The sequence below is a fragment of the Desmodus rotundus genome, chromosome 10 (genome assembly GCF_022682495.2).
Source record: "Desmodus rotundus isolate HL8 chromosome 10, HLdesRot8A.1, whole genome shotgun sequence".
NCBI lineage: Eukaryota > Metazoa > Chordata > Mammalia > Chiroptera > Phyllostomidae > Desmodus > Desmodus rotundus.
The window spans coordinates 74,969,503-74,986,811 of record NC_071396.1 but is presented as its reverse complement, the minus strand read 5'-3'; the positions used below and the strand labels follow the sequence as shown (position 1 = coordinate 74,986,811).

The window sequence follows — 17,309 nt, the reverse complement described above, 5'->3', positions numbered from 1 at the left end:
TCTGCTGTTGGGCCCCCTGCGTGCTCATTTCCGTTCTGCCTGCTCCTCTAAAGAGCCGGACCGCTTTCCCTTTTCCTTTCTCACCCTCGTGTCGTGTCGCCCCGCACACCTCTTCCTATTTCTCTTGTCCCAGTTCCTGGCGCCTTTGGGAGGCAGCGGGCAGCTCCCACACACTGCCGTCGCTAGAGGTAAGCAAACAACCTGCCCGTCTCGGCTGCCCAGTTGCCGCATCACCTGCTGCTGCTGCTCGCTGGGCGGTCAGCAGTAAAAGGGGCTGTGACCGAGACCGCATCTGGCTGGGGCTCCCTCGGTGGCCGCTAGGGCGCGAGAACCCCGAGGTGGCGCGCGTCTATTGAGTGAGACCACGGTGGCGTCTGCAGTGGCCCGCAGGTAGCCTCGGGCCTTGTTCCCGCCCCCGGCGGCTTTGCTTCTCGACATTTCCTCTGAGCCCTCCCGGAGCTGCGGTTCCAGCTGCTGGCTGCCCTACCCACATCGCCACCCCCTGACCCGGCCTGAACCCCGAGGCCTCTGCAGTCTGCGGGGGGCGGGGACCTGGGGATCTTGGTTTCCCAGTCTTTGTAGCCTGGGACCGGACCGGGAGGCTTGAGTCCAAGGTCATAGAGTAATTCGGGTTGGATATGAGAGGGTCTGGGCACAGGTAGAGTCCCCCTAGAGTAGATACAGATGCATTGAAAGCCATAACGAGGTCTACACGAGCAGAAGGGAATTGGTTTCTCGATTTTTTGCGTTATTCGTTAAGACGATTTGACAGCTGGCGTTTGTTTTACTCGGGCAGAATGGGATAGCAAGTCCAATTTCCTTGTCCAGTCCCTCATCTCCCCTACTACCACCTCTAAATGTGGAGTTCTGAAAACCCAGCACTTACAGTATTTTTCTGGGCGGGGAATGGGGAGGGTGGGTGGAGGGTGCGGCGGGGAAGGAGGAAGGAGTTAAATCATTGAGATTTGAGAAGTACTTGTTTTCTGTAGCACTTAAATCACTGAAATGGGATACTTCTAGCAGGAAGTAGTTCCAGCACACAGTATTTAAATACTGTTATCAAATGATATTTTAATAAATAATTGGTTTTTGCCGGTAAAAGAATACTACTTAGTGGAATAGTAGAATGTGAGTTTTGTTTTCCCCACGTAAACATTACTTTTTAAAAAACTGGGTAAAACACTGGTTTCAGTTTAGAACATTCTGGTTGCAGTGAACTTGGCTGTATTCATCTTTTTTTCTGATTTGGTACTTAGATTCTGCTTTACACAGGGCCCTAACACCAATGGAACTTCTTTTAATTTGAAAAACTTGAAAATTCTCACCACGGAATTAGATATGAGAATAGGAAAAAAAGTGCTTAAAAATGCTTAATTTGGAAGTTGCAAATTCAGGCCTTACAGCATGTGAGGAAATAAAACTAACAGATACTTCCTCCTTTTAGGTAGAATGCCGTTTATACCTCCTAAGATCAGATGTGTGACTTTGGAAGTGCTTTTTTAGAACAAAACTTGCCTTGGCTTATAAGCTTCTGCCCACCTTAATCATTTCTGGCATATACTGTCATTCCTCATTGATAATTCTGTAGTGAACAATAACTTTTTTAATACCAGTCCTATACAAGGTTTTGTGCTAGGTATTTAAATCAATAAATTATGCCTCCAGAAGAACTGAAAAAGGACCCTAATTAATGAATGCCATTAACTCCCTTTGCTGGATGGCACTTTGTAGCTTGGTAATTTATTACAGGACAAAGCGTATATTGTATTTATTCTAATAATAAAGATGACTAGCATTGCACAATTCAAAATAGTAGATTTTTAAATAAAAATTTTTTCATGACTTTCATTTGCAGATTTACATTTCACAGAGTTTTTTGAATAACCTCTGCTGAAGGTGATAAGTTAATTTTTTTATTTTATTTATTTTTAGAGAAAGGGGAAGGGAAGGAGACAGAGAGAGAGAGAAACATCAATGTGTGGTTGCCTCTTGCATGCCCCCTACTGGGGACCTGGCCTTCAACCCAGGCATGTGCCCTGTCCAGGAACTGAACCAGTGACCCCTTGCTTTGCAGGCTGGTCTTCAATTCACTAAGCCACACCAGCCAGGGGTGAAGGTGATAAGAAGTTTAGATGGTTAGAAAGCAACTCCAGTAAAATTGTTACCATAGATAATTCACTTAAGGACCATATTAACCCTTTGAAGCCCAGACGGTTTTCTGTGTACTACTACTTTTTTTTTTTGGCACAGTGAAAGTTCATTGGTCTCTTTGTGTGTAAATTCTGTATTCTAGTTACATTATATTACTGTAGTTACTCTTGGCAAATATATCATTCTGTTAACCTAATCATCCTGTCTTTCCTTTTTTTTGAGGGGCTACATCTTATGCTTAATTGGATTACAGTACATCTGAAAATAAGATTTATGTTCTGTACTCTTTTCAGCTTACTTTAAACATTTATGGTTGCATATGTGAGAATCAACAGAAATAACTCAGGATATAAATAAAAATGGGGTATTGAATATTATTTTAATGCAGTGGTTCTTAAACTATTTAGTCAGGATCCCTTTACACTCTTAAAAATTACGTAGGACTCCAAATAGCTTTTGTTTATATGGGTTATATTTGTTGATAGTTATTGTATTTGAAATAAAACATTAATTTACTAAAGAATAACTAGTAAACTAATTACAGGTTAATATAAATAACATTTTTAAATGAAAAACAACTACTTTCCAAAACAAAAAAAATTAAAGAATGTCAACTGTTTTACATTGTTGTGAATTTCTTTAATATCAGTTTCTTCATTTAACCTGTTATATGTTGTTCTGGTCGAAATATATGAAGAAAATCTAGCATCACTGTTGGGAGGAATACTTTAATGACTATTTAGATATTTGTGATAGTCTTTGATTCCACAACAAAATTCAACAAATTGTAATTTTTTTAAATATTAGCTGTAGTGTGGAATCTGAAACCATATCTATACACGTTTCTTACAATATTGCATTAAAATTCACTGATCTGTTTTGCACTTCTTATTGATTTTTTACCTGTGTATGATTTTGATCTAAGGAACCCCTGAAAGGGTCTCTGGAAACCTCAGGGTCTTTTACCACATTTAGAAAACTAGTGCTTAAATGGAAGTAATTATATAGTGTAGAATTAATGCAATTATTGAAGCTGAAAAGGGTAATGATAATATGACAATGAAGTTGTCAGGTAAAGTGAAAGTAGGAGTAAGGTAAATATTTTCTTATGTTCTCTTTTCATCAAAAATGTTACTGTATCAGCAATATCACTATAGCTTATTATTATAGTTTGTACTGAATAGGTGTTTGTGTTGTGCCAGGAACTGTTTTAAGGACTTACTGTTTGGAAATGTTTCTACTGTGTCATCTTCAGTGATGGTTAAGAGAAAGATAAATATAATTTAACTTATTTTTTTCCCGTACATACATTATTCTTTGTAACACAGATACAGTTCCATAGACTGAAGGCTTTCCCTCTAAGATCAACAACAAGACAAGGATATCTATTCTTGCCACTTACATTCAACATTGTGCTGGAGGTTCTACCCAGGACAATTAGGCAAGAAAAAGAAATAAAGACATCTAGGTTAGAAAGTAATAAAAAAACTATTTCTACTTGCAGATAACTTGATCTTATATGATGAAAATCCTAAAGAATCCGCAAAAAACTTACAGAATTAATAAATGAATTCAACAAGGTTATAGAATACAAAGTCAACGTACAAAAATCAGTTGTATTTCTGCATACTACCCATGAACCATCCAAAAAGGAAATTAAGAAAAGAATTCCTTTTACAATAGAATAAAAAAATAATAAAGTACAGTAGGTCCGTGATAATGTCTTTTAAGAAATTGTAACATTTCTTAAAATGTTAGTGGATGCCGTAGGAACTTAACTCTTTTTTATATCAATTAGCCTATGTCTGTGATAAATTGGTTTCATTTATATTGTTTCCCTTAACGTTGCAGAACCTAATGGCAATGTTAAGTTACTGTACTTACAAGCAAACTTAACAAAAGTAGTCTAAGGCTTGACACTAAACATTATGAAACATTGCTTACAAAATTAGAGATAATCTAAATGAAAAGATATCCGTGTGTAAGGATTAGAAGATTTACCATTAAGATGCTAATATTCCACATTGATCTATAGATTCACTGCAATCCCTGCCAAAATCCTAGCTGACTTGCAGAAATTGAGAAGCTGGTCCTAAAATTCATACAGAATAGCTAAAACAATTTTGAAAAACAGTAACAATGTTGAGGGACTCACACTTCCTCATTAAAAAACTTACTGCAAAATGAGCCAAGAACCTTTCCCAGGTAGCTCAGTTGGTTAGAGTGTTGTCCCAGTGCACCAAGGTTGTAGGTTTGATCCTGGTTGGGGCACATAAAAGAATCAATCAATGAATGTATAAATAAGTGAAACAACAAATCAGGCAGTCAGTCAGTCAATCTGTCTTCCCCGACCCCCTCCTTCCCCCCTGCTTCCCCTTCTCCCTTCCTCTCTCTATCAAATCAATAAATAAAATTAAAAAAGAAAAAGAAGCCAAGAATATACAATGGGGAAAAGGACAGTGTCTCCAGTAAATGGTGTTGTGAACACTGGAAAGCCACATGCAAAGGAATGAAACTGGACCCCTGTCTTACCCCATACATAAAAATTAAAATGAATTAAAAACTTGAATGTAAGACCTGAAATCATAAAATTAGAAGAAAATGTAGGTGGTAAGCTCCTTGATACCAGTTTTGGTGATGATTTTTTGAACCTGACACCAAAAGCAAAAACAACAAAAGCAAAAATAAACAAGTGGGGACTATGTCAAACTAAACAGCTTCTGCAAAGCAAAGGAAACCAACAAGATGTAAAGGTAACCTGCTGAATGGGAGAAAATATTTGTAAATGATACATCTGATAAGGGGTTAATATCCAAAACATATAAAGAACTCATAGAACTCAGCAACAAAACAAAACAAAATCCGATTAAAAAATGGGCAGAAGATCTGACTAGATATTTTTCCAAAGAAGACATATAATAGATGGCCAACAGGAATATGACAAGATGTTCAAAATCACTAATCATCAGAGAAATGCAAATTAAAACTACAGTGAGATATCCCCTCACATCTGTTAGAATGGCTGTTATTCAAAAGACAGGAAATACATGTTGGTGAGGAAGTGAAGGAAAGGGAACCCTTGTGTACTGTTGATGGGAATGTTAATTGGTACAGCCACTTTGGAAAATAGTACCGAGGTTTCTCAGGAAATTAAAAATAGAGTTACTGTATGATCCATCAATTCCACTTTTGCATAGTTATCCAAAGAAAATGAAAAGCACTAAGTCAAAATGTTAGTATGCACCCCCTCATTCATTGCAATTCATTGCATCATTATTTACAATAGCCAAGATGTGGAAACAAGTATCTATCGTTGGATGAATGGATAAAGATGTGGTACTTATATACAGTGGAATATTATTCAGCCATAAAGAGAATGAAGCCATAACATAAATGTACCTCTAGGGCATTATGCTAAGTGAAACAAGTTAGACAAAGACAAATGCTGTATTAATTAGGTTCTTGAATCCAGTTTCTGTACGTGTGCCTCTGTCTGTGTGTGTGTGTGTGTGTGTGTGTGTGTGTGTGTGTGTGTGTGTGTGTTGGGGAGATTCCTGTACAATAACAAGTAATTTCAGACACCACCAGGGTATTCTACAGTTCAACACAATTCTGACATTGTCTACCTGGAGATAGTGTCAGATCCTACAGGTTAAGGATTCAGTCTTAACTTCTCCCCTCCCCCCCAAACACACACTTCAGATGTCAGTCACAAGCCCAGGTTATTACCTGTGCTTCTGAATGACCAGCTACTGGCTGAACTGGAGGTTCCAGTGACCTTTGACTCAATGCCAGTTGCAAAGTCCAAGTTGTTACCTGTACTTCTATAAATCAGAAGTTCCCACAACCTCTTCCTTGGGTTAAATTAATTTGCTAGAGCAGGTCATAGATTTCTGGGATCCACTGTAACTTAAACAGCCAGGTGGGGGAGTTGCATTTGGGCAAGGTATGGGGAAGGGGTGTGGAGCTTCCATTGCTCTCTTGAGCACCTCATTCTCCTCAAATCTCCACTTTATTAACCAACCCAGAAGCTTTCTAAACCCTGTCCTTTAGGATTTTTGTTCAGGCTTTATTACATATGCATGTTTGATTAAATGTTTGCCATTGGTGATTAATTGAACCTTTAACCCCTGTTCCCTCCCTGGAGGTCCAGGGAGTGAGACTGAAAGTTCTAACCCTTTAATCACTTGGTTGGCTCTAGTGGCAACTAGCTCCTATCCTTATGTGCTTTCCAAAAGTCACCTGATTTAACAAAAGACATCATTATTACTCTCAACACTTAGGAAATTCCAGGAGTTTTGAGAGCTATGAAGAAGAGGATGAAGACCAATAAATACAGGGTGGGGCAAAAGTAGATTTGCAGTTGTTCATTTGGAAAATAATACAATAATTAATAAATAATAATGCAAGAATAAACACTGTTTTGAGTACTCATAAGTGTAAACCTATTTTTGCCTAACCCTGAATTTTTTTTTTAAATAACAATGCCATACCATTGATCTCATATGATCTCACTTACATGTGGAATCTAAAAAACAACCTATAAAAAACAACAACAAAACAAGCCTGTAAATAGAAATAGATTGCGGGCCAGTCAGATGCAGGTGGGTGAAATGGATCAAGGGGGTCAAAAGCTACAAACTTTCAGTTATAAAATAAGTCATGGGGATGTAATGTACAGCATGGTGACTATAGTTAATATCGTATTGCATATTTGAAAGTTGCTAAGAATAGATCTTAGATGTTCCCATCACAAGAAAAATATTTTCGTAACCATATAAGATGACAGATGTTAACCAGACTTATTCTGGTGATCATTTCACAGTGAAAATGTCAAGTTGTGTTGTACAATGTGCTTCAATTAAAAAAAATTACTACAAAGCTACAGTAATCAAGACTTTGTGGTACTGGCATAAGATCATAAAGATCAGTGGAACAGAATTGTGAGTACAGGCATAATCCCATATGTTTATGGGCAAATGATTTTCTTTTGTTTTTTTAAATTAATTAATTAATTTTTATTTTATTTATTTTGAGAGAGAAGGGAAGGGAGGGAGAGAAATATCAATGTGTGGTTGTCTCTTGAGTGCCCTCAACTGGGGACCTGGCCCACAACCCAGGCATGTGCCCTGACTGGGAATTGAACTGGTGACCCTTTGGTTTGCAGGCCAGCACTCAATCCACTGAGTTACACCAGCCAGGGTTCTTTTGTGTTTTGTTTTGTTTTTTTAAGATTTTTAAAATTTATTTTTAGCGAGAGAAAAACATGTGCGAGAGATACAAGGGTCTGTCATCTTCCGCATGCTTCCAACTGAGGACCTGGCTTGCAATCCAACCCAGGCATGTGCCACTGAGCCACACCTGCCAGGGCAACAAATGATTTTCTACAAGAGTGCCAAGACAATCAGTGGTTAAGAATGGTCTTCTTTCCTTTCATTCTTTTTTAATCCTCATCTGAGGACATTTTTTTCATTGTTTCTAGAAAGAGGAAAGGAGAGAGAAACATTGAGTGAGAGAGACATTGATTGTTGCCTCCCAATGCACCTGGACTGGGGATTGTACTTGCCTGGACAGGGGATCAAACCTGCAACCTAAGCCTGTGCCCCATAATGGGAATTGAATCTGCAATCTTTTGGTTATGGGATGATGCTCCAACTAACTGAGCTATACTGGCTGGGGCAAGAATGGTTTTCTTAACACGCTGTTACCCACTTTAAAAAAAATGAAGATTTTTACCCCACCTCATACCATGTACAAAGTGAACTCAAGATAAATTAAAGGTCTAAATGTAAGCTAAAACTACATAAATGTACATCTTCATGGTCTTGGATTAGCTAATAGTTTCTTAGGTATGACACCTAAATCACAAGCAACTAGAGAAAAAAGATTAATTGGATTTTATGAAAATTAAAATTATCTGTGTATCGAAGGACTCTATATCAAGAAAGTGAAAACTGATGTATTGGAGAAAGTATTTGTAAATCATACATCTGATGAAAGTGTAATATCCAGGTAAAGAGCTCTTACATCTTAATAATAAAAAGGAAAATGACTAAATTTTAAAAATGAGGAAAGGATTCTAATAGAAATTTCTCCAGAGAAGAAATATAATTGACCAATAAATATATGAAAAGATACTCAATGTAACTAGTGATTAGGAAAATGCAAATTAAAACTATAACGCAATACACTTTACACCCAAAAGGATGACTAAAATGTAGAATAATAACAAATGCTGACAAGGTTGTAGAGAAATTGCAACCTTCATATAAAGCTGGTGGAAATTTAAGATGATGCAGCTGGTTTGGGAAACAGTCCCTCAAAAATTAAACATAAAGTTATCATCTGACCCAGCCATTATAGTTTTATATATATATATATGTCCGAGAGACCTAAAACACACACAAAAACTCATTCAGGATTGTTCATAGCAGCATTATTCATGGGAGGCAAAAGGTAGAAACAGTTCATCAAACAGTCCATCATTTCATGAATAGATAAACAAAAGTGGCATGTTCATATGATGGGATAGTATTCAGCATAAAACACAAGGTATTTCTAACACATGCTACAACATTACTTGAACCTTGAAAATGTTATGCTAAGTGAATGCCAAGCACAAAAGGCTGAACATTTTATGATTCCATTTGTATGAAACATCTAAAATAGCCAAATCTGTAGAGATAGAAAGTAGATTTGTAGTTGCAAGGGTCTGGAAGAAGTGGGAAATGGGGAATGACTGCTAATGGGTACGGGGTTTCTTTTAGAAGTAATAAAAATATTCTGGAGATTGGGTACACTCAGGGTGGTATTGTAACTGAGCAAACCTGGCCCCATCCAGTGTGGCACCTTGATATATAACCAACCCAACAACTAGTGTTGAAACAGGTTTTTATTTACAGGATTTCAACCTTGAAGGAAGGGCTGAGAGCACTCCTGCTCAGAGCCCTCCTGCTCAGAGCCCTGTCCTCCCATGAAACCCAGCACTTCCATTATTCCCCACCACGCTATAAACCAAAAACATGCCCCAGAGTTCCCCATATCCTTATCTGTTCTTAAGCCAGCTGCACAAACAGTTCTCCATTTGCTCTGGATGGCACACTCATGGCTTTCAGAGTTGCCATCCTTTTGCAAGAGCTCTCTCCTTCAGGATCTGGGGTATTTGTCCTCAGCTTCTGTGTACTAGTCCAGGAAAACATGCTGTGTTATTGTGGATCACAGTGAAGTCCAGGAAGGCACATGTCCCAAGAAAGTGGCTTCTCTATACATCCTTTAGAGAAGCAAAAGTCAACAGTGTGAGCATTCCCCGCCAAACTTCAGTCTTCCAGGCATCTCCCATGAATCTGTGCTTGGTTAGGCAGGTCCCTGCTATTCCCAGCTCCATCAGCTTTGCCGGTGTCTTCTTCAGACAGGCTTCCCAGTGGGTGTCCTCTTTCTCACCCCAGCTCCTGCTCACTACAGACGGGCATGCCTGCTTCCTACTCTACAGCCTGCATGGCTGCACCTCCTCGTAGCTGCCTTTTCCTTGCTACACCCAGCTGTATGGTAGAATCCTGACTGTTGGCCAGTATGGCGGCTTCCTGCTTCCTCATTTACCATGGTGGACCCACCCTTATTTTAAATGACCAGGAGCTTCCTACATGACCTCATATCTGGCTCACCCTACAATGTGCTTTTGCCACTTCTCCCATATGTTTTACATTTTTTCGGCTGCCATCTTTAGTCAGGACAAGAGTGACTCACTACACAGGGGTCTCTGCCTACCCTGAGTATATCGTGAGTCCCTGAGTGCTCTTAAAGTCATGTAGTCCTTTTGCCAGGGCTGGTAGCACAACTATTAATTAGCCATCAACTTGCCACAGATAGGCAAAGTATCCTAAGTGGTTTCATCCCCTTCTCCCCTTCCTCCAACCATGGGCAGTGGGAAATTTCTCCTATACTTTGAAGACCCCTCTGTACCCTGTCACAGCATGGCCTGACACTCTGGAGAGAGCTTATGCAAATATTCTGGAGTTAGATTATGGCAATTGTACAATTCCAAATATACTAAGGACCACTAAATTGTACACTATGAAGAGGTGAATTTTATGGTATAGGAATTATATTTCAATTATAAAATGTTTTTCAAAAACTCACTTTAAAATTAAAATGTATAATGTAAATATTTTGATTAAAATTCAATTACATTTTATTATAAAGCACAGTGGGAAATTAGATGTATCTTAAATTCTTGGGTACTTTCTAACATGTATATTGTAAATATCTTTGTATAGTAAAATAAAAATGTTATTGTGGGTTTTCTAAAGTAGTCATTTCATGTAAAGTTTGATTATTGGTTTTTGGTCCCAATATTGATTTTATTAGGATTATATTAATAGGTTAGCTATGGTTGGGGGGGATGTCTTCTCAATTTGTTAGCAGGTTAGAGAATGCATTTTGGCCCTTGACTGCAAGGTTTATTTAATAGAAAGGGGGTTATTAACTTTTATAATGCTAGATTCATAATGACTTAGCATGTAGTGCAAACTAAAGTGAAATTAACCGTAGCATACCTGAACAGGTGATTGACAATTACTGTAGATTTGTGTATGAATTTACCTCTTTTCCAAGGTAGGTGCCAACTGCCAAATGTATTAAATATTTAAAATTGAGAGGAAAAGAAGTACAATGATGTAATTTATCATTTTAAAAATTAGGATTCTTAGTGCTAAAGTAATAAAAGAAATTAAATAAAATTTGTTTTTTCAAGTTACTGTACTGCAGAGGCTTAATGTTCGCTATTGTAAGTTTGGAGCAACCCAGAAAATAAAAATTAACTGCAATGTGTAAATTAACAGGTATTGCTGTATGCGAAGCTATCCTAGAACTCCATGGCTTAAAACAGCAATTTAGTAATCTTGCTTATACATTTGTAGAGGGGGTTAGGTGACCTTAGGTTAGGCTTGGCGGGGCATCTGTGGGTGTGGGTGGGCTTCTCATTGTAGGTTGGGCTTGGCACCTTATTTGGGGTTTGGCTTAGTTCTACTCCTTGTGTTTATTCTGGGTCCTAGGCTGAAGGGGCAGTCTCTACCTTGTGAAGCTTTTTTCTTGGTGATGGCAGAGATACGAGAGGGCAAGCCCAACCACACAAAGACATTGCAAATCTTTGCATCATTTCTGCTGACGTCCAATTAGCCAAAACAAGTCAGATGGCCAAGGCTTTGGAGGCAGGGAAATACACTTTTGCCCACCTTGAGGCCAAACTAAGGTATGTGGCCAAGCTCAGCATTAGTTAGGAAGGAAAATACACTCCCACATAGGTGGGGTTTGGGGTAGGATGTAGTAATTATTTTGGAAGAAAGCCCACATCTTAAATATGAGATGATGCCCATGTTGCAGTTGTGTGATGTTTTGTATATAATTGTGAAAATTGTCGTTAAGCCATTCTTTACTTAGTCTTGCTTAGTCTAAGTTGTTTTATTATATCATTTAATAGATAATACTGTTTTTGTATTCTCGTGTTTTTTAATAAATTGTTTTATCTTAGCTATAGAATTTTCGTTTAAAGATTAATTCCCAAATAACACGGGAAGTTACTAGAAGCATCATTCATTAGAAGCATCGTCAGTCAACTTAAAGAAAAAAGAGATATGTGATTTCTATTTCCATCAGGTAAGTGACTTATACTTTCATAATTTGGTGCCTTACAAGATGATTAGTCAGTGTGCCAAATATACTTTATATTTTCAGAGAGAAATATAACTAGTATTTTAAGTTTTTGCCAAGATTACATGTCTACATAATAAACCTTTAAGTGGATATATAGTGAAAAGTAAGCTTTTTTCACAGTTGTGACACTTGGTCCCGCAGTTCTTTTATATTTATATTATTCTGTTATCACAGTAGGTATTTGTGGTTTCTTTCTTTGAATATAGTATATATTAGCTTTTGCTATTTATTGACAATATTTTTTGCCAGTTTTGTCCCACAAACTTGGCTTCTGAATTTTGTGACAAGGCTTGAAAGCTTTCCCTCTCTGAGAATAAATATTAAAATTCTCACACTATTTTAATGGTTTAATTTGTAATGATTAATTTTTTCCTGGATATCATCTCACTCTGAAACCAAGATTACCCAGATGATTACCTGGTTGTCTTAACACCAATTATTGAATAATCTTTTCTTCATGAATTTGAAATTAATGAAATTAATACCACCTTTATAAATATGTACTAAGTTTCTTTATGCATTCGGGCCTGTTTTAGAGTCTCTCTTACCATATCGATATGTTGAAACTAAATTGTTAATTATTACAACTGAATGTATTTTAATATCAGCAAGCACAAGTCTACACCCCATTATATTTTTTTGATTTATGTATGTGGGTAGTATTGAAACTAGTATATGATATTGTCTTCTGTTATGTATTTCAGTTGATAGTTGTTTATTTAAAGCTTTTGGGTTTTTTTTAACCTATTTACCACGTAAACCTACTAAACTCATGTACTAATAGTTTTTCTATTGATTGTCTTGGATTTTTTCCTGCAAATAATTTTCTTTCAAATTTTTGTTTATTATTCTCCTTGTTTAATTGTATTACCTCTGTAACACTTTTAAAGATACTTGCTGAATTAGTAGAAGACTTCTTGTGTTACTCCAAAGAGTATGATTCATGCTTTTTTGGTTTGTGCACTCCAAAAGTTTATGGTACTAAGAAAGAAATATTTGCAGATATCCTCAATACTTCAATTGCCAAGTCATTCCTTTTATTGGCATGAGTAGAGAATCAACAGTGGGCATATAAGCGTATTTGTATTATCAGTAGCAGTTCTTTTTATAAAATCTTTTAAATTAATTTATTCATATGAAATTCAGTAAGGGCACGTATGTTATCTTTTTGTTTGTTTATTTCTGAACTATTTTCTCCTTTTTCTATGATTCATTTTAATACATTCATTTTTTGCTGCACTTTTCTTGTAACTCCTAGAATACATATGGGAAGTAAATTCTTTGAAACCCTGCATGTTTAAGAGTGTCCTTATTTGAGGCTCACACTTAATTATTTGGACATTGAATTTCACTTTGACCATAATTTTCTTTCTGCATTTTGAAGGATTTTCCCCTTACCTCTGTTCCTCTTGGTATTGAGAAATCTGTGTAATTCTGATCCTTAATCTAATATGTATAATTGAGCGTTTTTTTCTCCCTCTAGAAACTTGAGGGTTATCTTACGTTTCTCATAATATGCTTTTTAAAATCTTGTTCTCATTGTGCTAGATGCTTTTGGCCATTGTAATCTGGAAACTTGTGTCTTTTAGTTGTAGGAAAATTTCTTGCACTCTTGTTTTTTTTAGTGCTTTTTCTCTTTTTTTTCTAACCCTAGTTACTAGGTTATTGGATGTTCATCGATGTTCTTTAATTTTCTTATCTTTTGTCTCCTGTTTTCCATCTGAGTCTTTTTGTTTTTCTTTATAGAGATCTCCTTACCTTTATCTTGTAATGCTTCTATTAACTTTTAAATTTCTTTTGTACTATTTTTAATTTTAAAGATACCCTTTTTGTGCTGTGAATGTTTTTGTGTATTTCATGGATGAATTAAAAAAACTTTTTTAAAGTTTTTGTTACTGCATAGTTTGTTTCTTCCAAGCTACTCGTTTCCTCTTTTCCTTTTCCTTTTCCATTTTAAGATTTTCTTTGTGTATGTGGAAATTCTTGTTTATTTGCTCAATGGTTACAATTGAGATACCAAAAACTGATTGTATTGAAATGGTGGGTGGGCTGGTAGTCTGATTATAGGGTGTGAGTGAGTGTGTATGTTGCCTTTTTTTTTTTTTTTTTTGGCTTTCAGTAATTTTATTTTCCAGTTGCAATTGGTATACAATATTATATTAGTTTCTGGTGTACAACCTAGAGATTATACATTATATGACTTACTAAGTGATCATCCTGGTAAATCTAGTCCCCATCTAACACCTTACATAGTTATTACGGTATTATTGACTCGTTCCCTTTGCTGTACTTACATCCCCATGACTTCTGTAACTACCAAATTATACTTCTTAATCCCTTCACCTTTATCACCCATTCCCCAATCCCCTTCCCATCTGGTAAAATGTTCTCCATGAGTTTCTGTTCCATCTTCTTTGTTTTGTTTTTTGAGAGTCCACATAAAGGTGACATCATATGGCATTTTTCTTCCTCTGTCTGACTTATTTCATTTAGCAGGATACCCTCTGCATCCATCTATGTTGTTGTAGATTACAAGGTTTCATCATTTAAGTTGTTGATGGATATATATATTTATTGCCATTTTATTCTTATTTGTCTCTTTTTTAAGATTTTATTTATTTATTTTTAGAGAAAGGAGAAGGGAGGGAGAAAGAGAGAGAGAGAGAAACATCAATGTGTGGTTGCCTCTTGCATGCCCCCTACTGGGGACCTGGCCTACAACCCAGGCATGTGCCCTGACTGGGGATCAAACCTGCGACCCTTTGCTTTACAGGCCCACATTCAATCCATTGAGCTATGCCAGCGAGGGCTTATTTATCTTCTTAAAGAAGACCCTTTAATATTTGCTGAATACTGGTTTGGTGGTGATGAACTTCTTCAGCTTTTTTTCTTGCCTGTGCAGCTCTTTATATAGAGTAATTTTGATTGTAGGTCCTTACTTTTCATCACTTTGAATATTTCTTGCCAGTCCCTTTTGCCCTGCAAAGCTTCTGTTGAGAAATCAGCTGGTAGTCTTATGGGAGCTCCCTTGTAGATAACTAACTGCTTTTCTCTTCCTGCTTTTAAGATTCTCTCTTTTTAACCTTTCATGTTTTCATTGTGATGTGTTTTAGTGTGGGCCTCTTTGGGATCACCTTGTTTGGGACTATCTATGCTTCCTTAACTTGTATGTCTGTTTCCTTCACCAGTTTAGAGAAGTTTCCATCATTATTATTTATTTTAGTTAATTAGTTTATTTATTTTTAATTACTTTATTATTGTTCAATTACAGTTGTCTGCATTTTCCCTCACCACACCCCCCACCCCAGCCAATCCCACCTCCCTCCCTTGCTTCCACCTTCCTTTTGTCCATGTGTCCTTTATAGTAGTTCCTGTAATCCCCTCTCCTCACTGTCCCCTCCCCACTCCCCTCTGGCTGTTGTTAGATTGTTCTTAATTTCAATGTCTCTGGTTATATTTTGTTTGCTTTTTTCTTTTTTGATTAGGTTCCAGTTAAAGGTGAGATCATCTGGTATTTGTCCCTCACTGCCTGGTTTATTCACTTAGCATAATGCTCTCCAGTTCCATCCATGCTGTTGCAAAGGGTAGGAGCTCCTTCTTTCTCTTTGCTGCATAGAATTCCATTGTGTAAATGTACCATAGTTTTGTTTTGTTTTGGTTTTTTTTGAATTGATTCTTTTATTATTCTGTCAAAGGAAAAAATGCAAGTCCTCACATTAGTAAGGAGAGACTATGTTACAGGGATTCTTGCAATAATAGGAGGAAGGAGATTATTGCAATAAGACCTCATTCTCCACCCTAAAAGCTAGTTTTATAGTACCTATCCTTTAACACTGTCTAATTTCCAATTTCTTCAAAATGAATGTCTTGGCCACAATAGCTCAAAGCTTGTTTAATCTGAGCCAGTGGTGTTTTGTAGCAACCCTGCATAGATTGGCAATACTTGATTATAAATTTTCTGGAATTTTCATCAATTTCACACTAGCAGTTTAAAATTAGCCATGCTGGGAGTATTTCACACCACAGAAATTAGCAAACACTACAAATCTACTGCAATTGGCAGTGGATTTGGATCCTGAATTATCTTCTGATTTGCAGACTTTTGGTAGCCATGACATCCCAACTTGACAAAATCATATTTTGTGGCAGAGAGATATTTTTTACTGACTCATAAGAGTTTTCCTCAGTGCCTTTTTCATAGTAACAATTCAATAACTGTTTTTGTGAGAGCAATGTATCCTTCAGATTCCTCTTCCACAGAGAATTCAGGGAGAAAAACACCAAGCAAATGATGGTCATGGGTTTTTATTTTTAAAATAGGTATTTTATTCTCTAAATTATTTAGCCCCCATATTTTCCTTTTTTATAATTTTAATTTTTTATTGTTATTCAATTACAGTTGTGTGCCTTTTCACCCAATCCCTCCACCCTACCCCAGCTGAACCCCCCTCCCTCCCCCACCTCCACCCTCCCCCTTGATTTGGTCCATGTGTCCTTTATAGTAGTTCCTGTAATGCCCTCTCCTCACTGTCCCCTCCCCACTCCCCCCTGACCATTGTTAGATTGTTCTTAACTTCAATGTCTGTTATATTTTGTTTCCTTTTTTCTTCTATTTATTATGTTCCAGTTAAAGGTGAGATCATATGGTATTTGTCCCTCACCATCTGGCTTATTTCACTTAGCATAATGCTCTCCAGTTCCATCCATGCTCTTGCAAAGTGTATAAGCTCCTTCTTTCTCTCTGCTGCATAGAATTCCATTGTGTAAATATACCATAGTTTTTGTATCCACTCATTTGCTGATGGGCACTTAGGTTGCTTCCAGTACTTGGCTATTGTAAATTGTGCTGCTATGAACATTGGGGTGCATAGGTTCTTCTGGATTGGTGTTTCAGGGTTCTTAGGGTATAATCCCAGCAGAGGAATTGCTGGGTCAAAGGGCAGTTCCATTTTTAGTTTTCTGAGGAAATTCCATACTGTTTTCCACAGTGGCTGCATTCCCACCAACAATGTACTAGGGTTCCCTTTTCTCCACATTCTGTCCAACACTCATTTGGTGATTTGTTTATGATGGCCATTCTGAACTCTGTGAAGTGGTATCTCATTTCATCATTATTTTTTTCACATAGGTTTTCATTCTCCCTCTCTCTTCTGGCATCCCCATGATGTGAATGTTGGTATGCTTGTTTTTGTCCCAGAGGCTTCTTATACTATCCTTATTTTTTTCTTTTTTGCTGTTCTAGTTGGGTGCTTTCTACTTTTTTATCTTTCAAATCTCTGATTTGATTCTCTGCTTTAGCTACACTACTGTTGATTTCCTGTAGTGTGTTCTTCATTTCTGACTGGTTCTTTTTTGTTTTCTAGTTTCTTTTTGTTTCTTATTTTTTTGTTGAAGTTCTCATTATGTTCATCTACTCTTTCCCTAAGCTCATTGAGCATCTTATAACTAGT

General features: G+C 37.0%; 1 protein-coding gene across 6 annotated transcripts in view; it reads left to right on the top strand.

The window, feature by feature from the left end:
* Window positions 1-17,309, top strand: part of ESCO1 (establishment of sister chromatid cohesion N-acetyltransferase 1) — a 66,347-nt gene that overhangs the window by 166 nt on the left and 48,872 nt on the right. For 2 of the 6 annotated variants that reach the window (XR_006653959.2, XM_024580684.4), the window contains exon 2: window positions 11,678-11,802. The gene's annotated coding sequence lies outside the window, so the exon portion shown is untranslated. Of the gene's footprint in view, window positions 1-60; window positions 189-11,201; window positions 11,399-11,677; window positions 11,803-17,309 lie in introns of those variants that run through there. The other 4 variants (XM_024580686.4, XM_045187629.3, XM_024580683.4 and 1 more) reach the window with 4 other exon arrangements.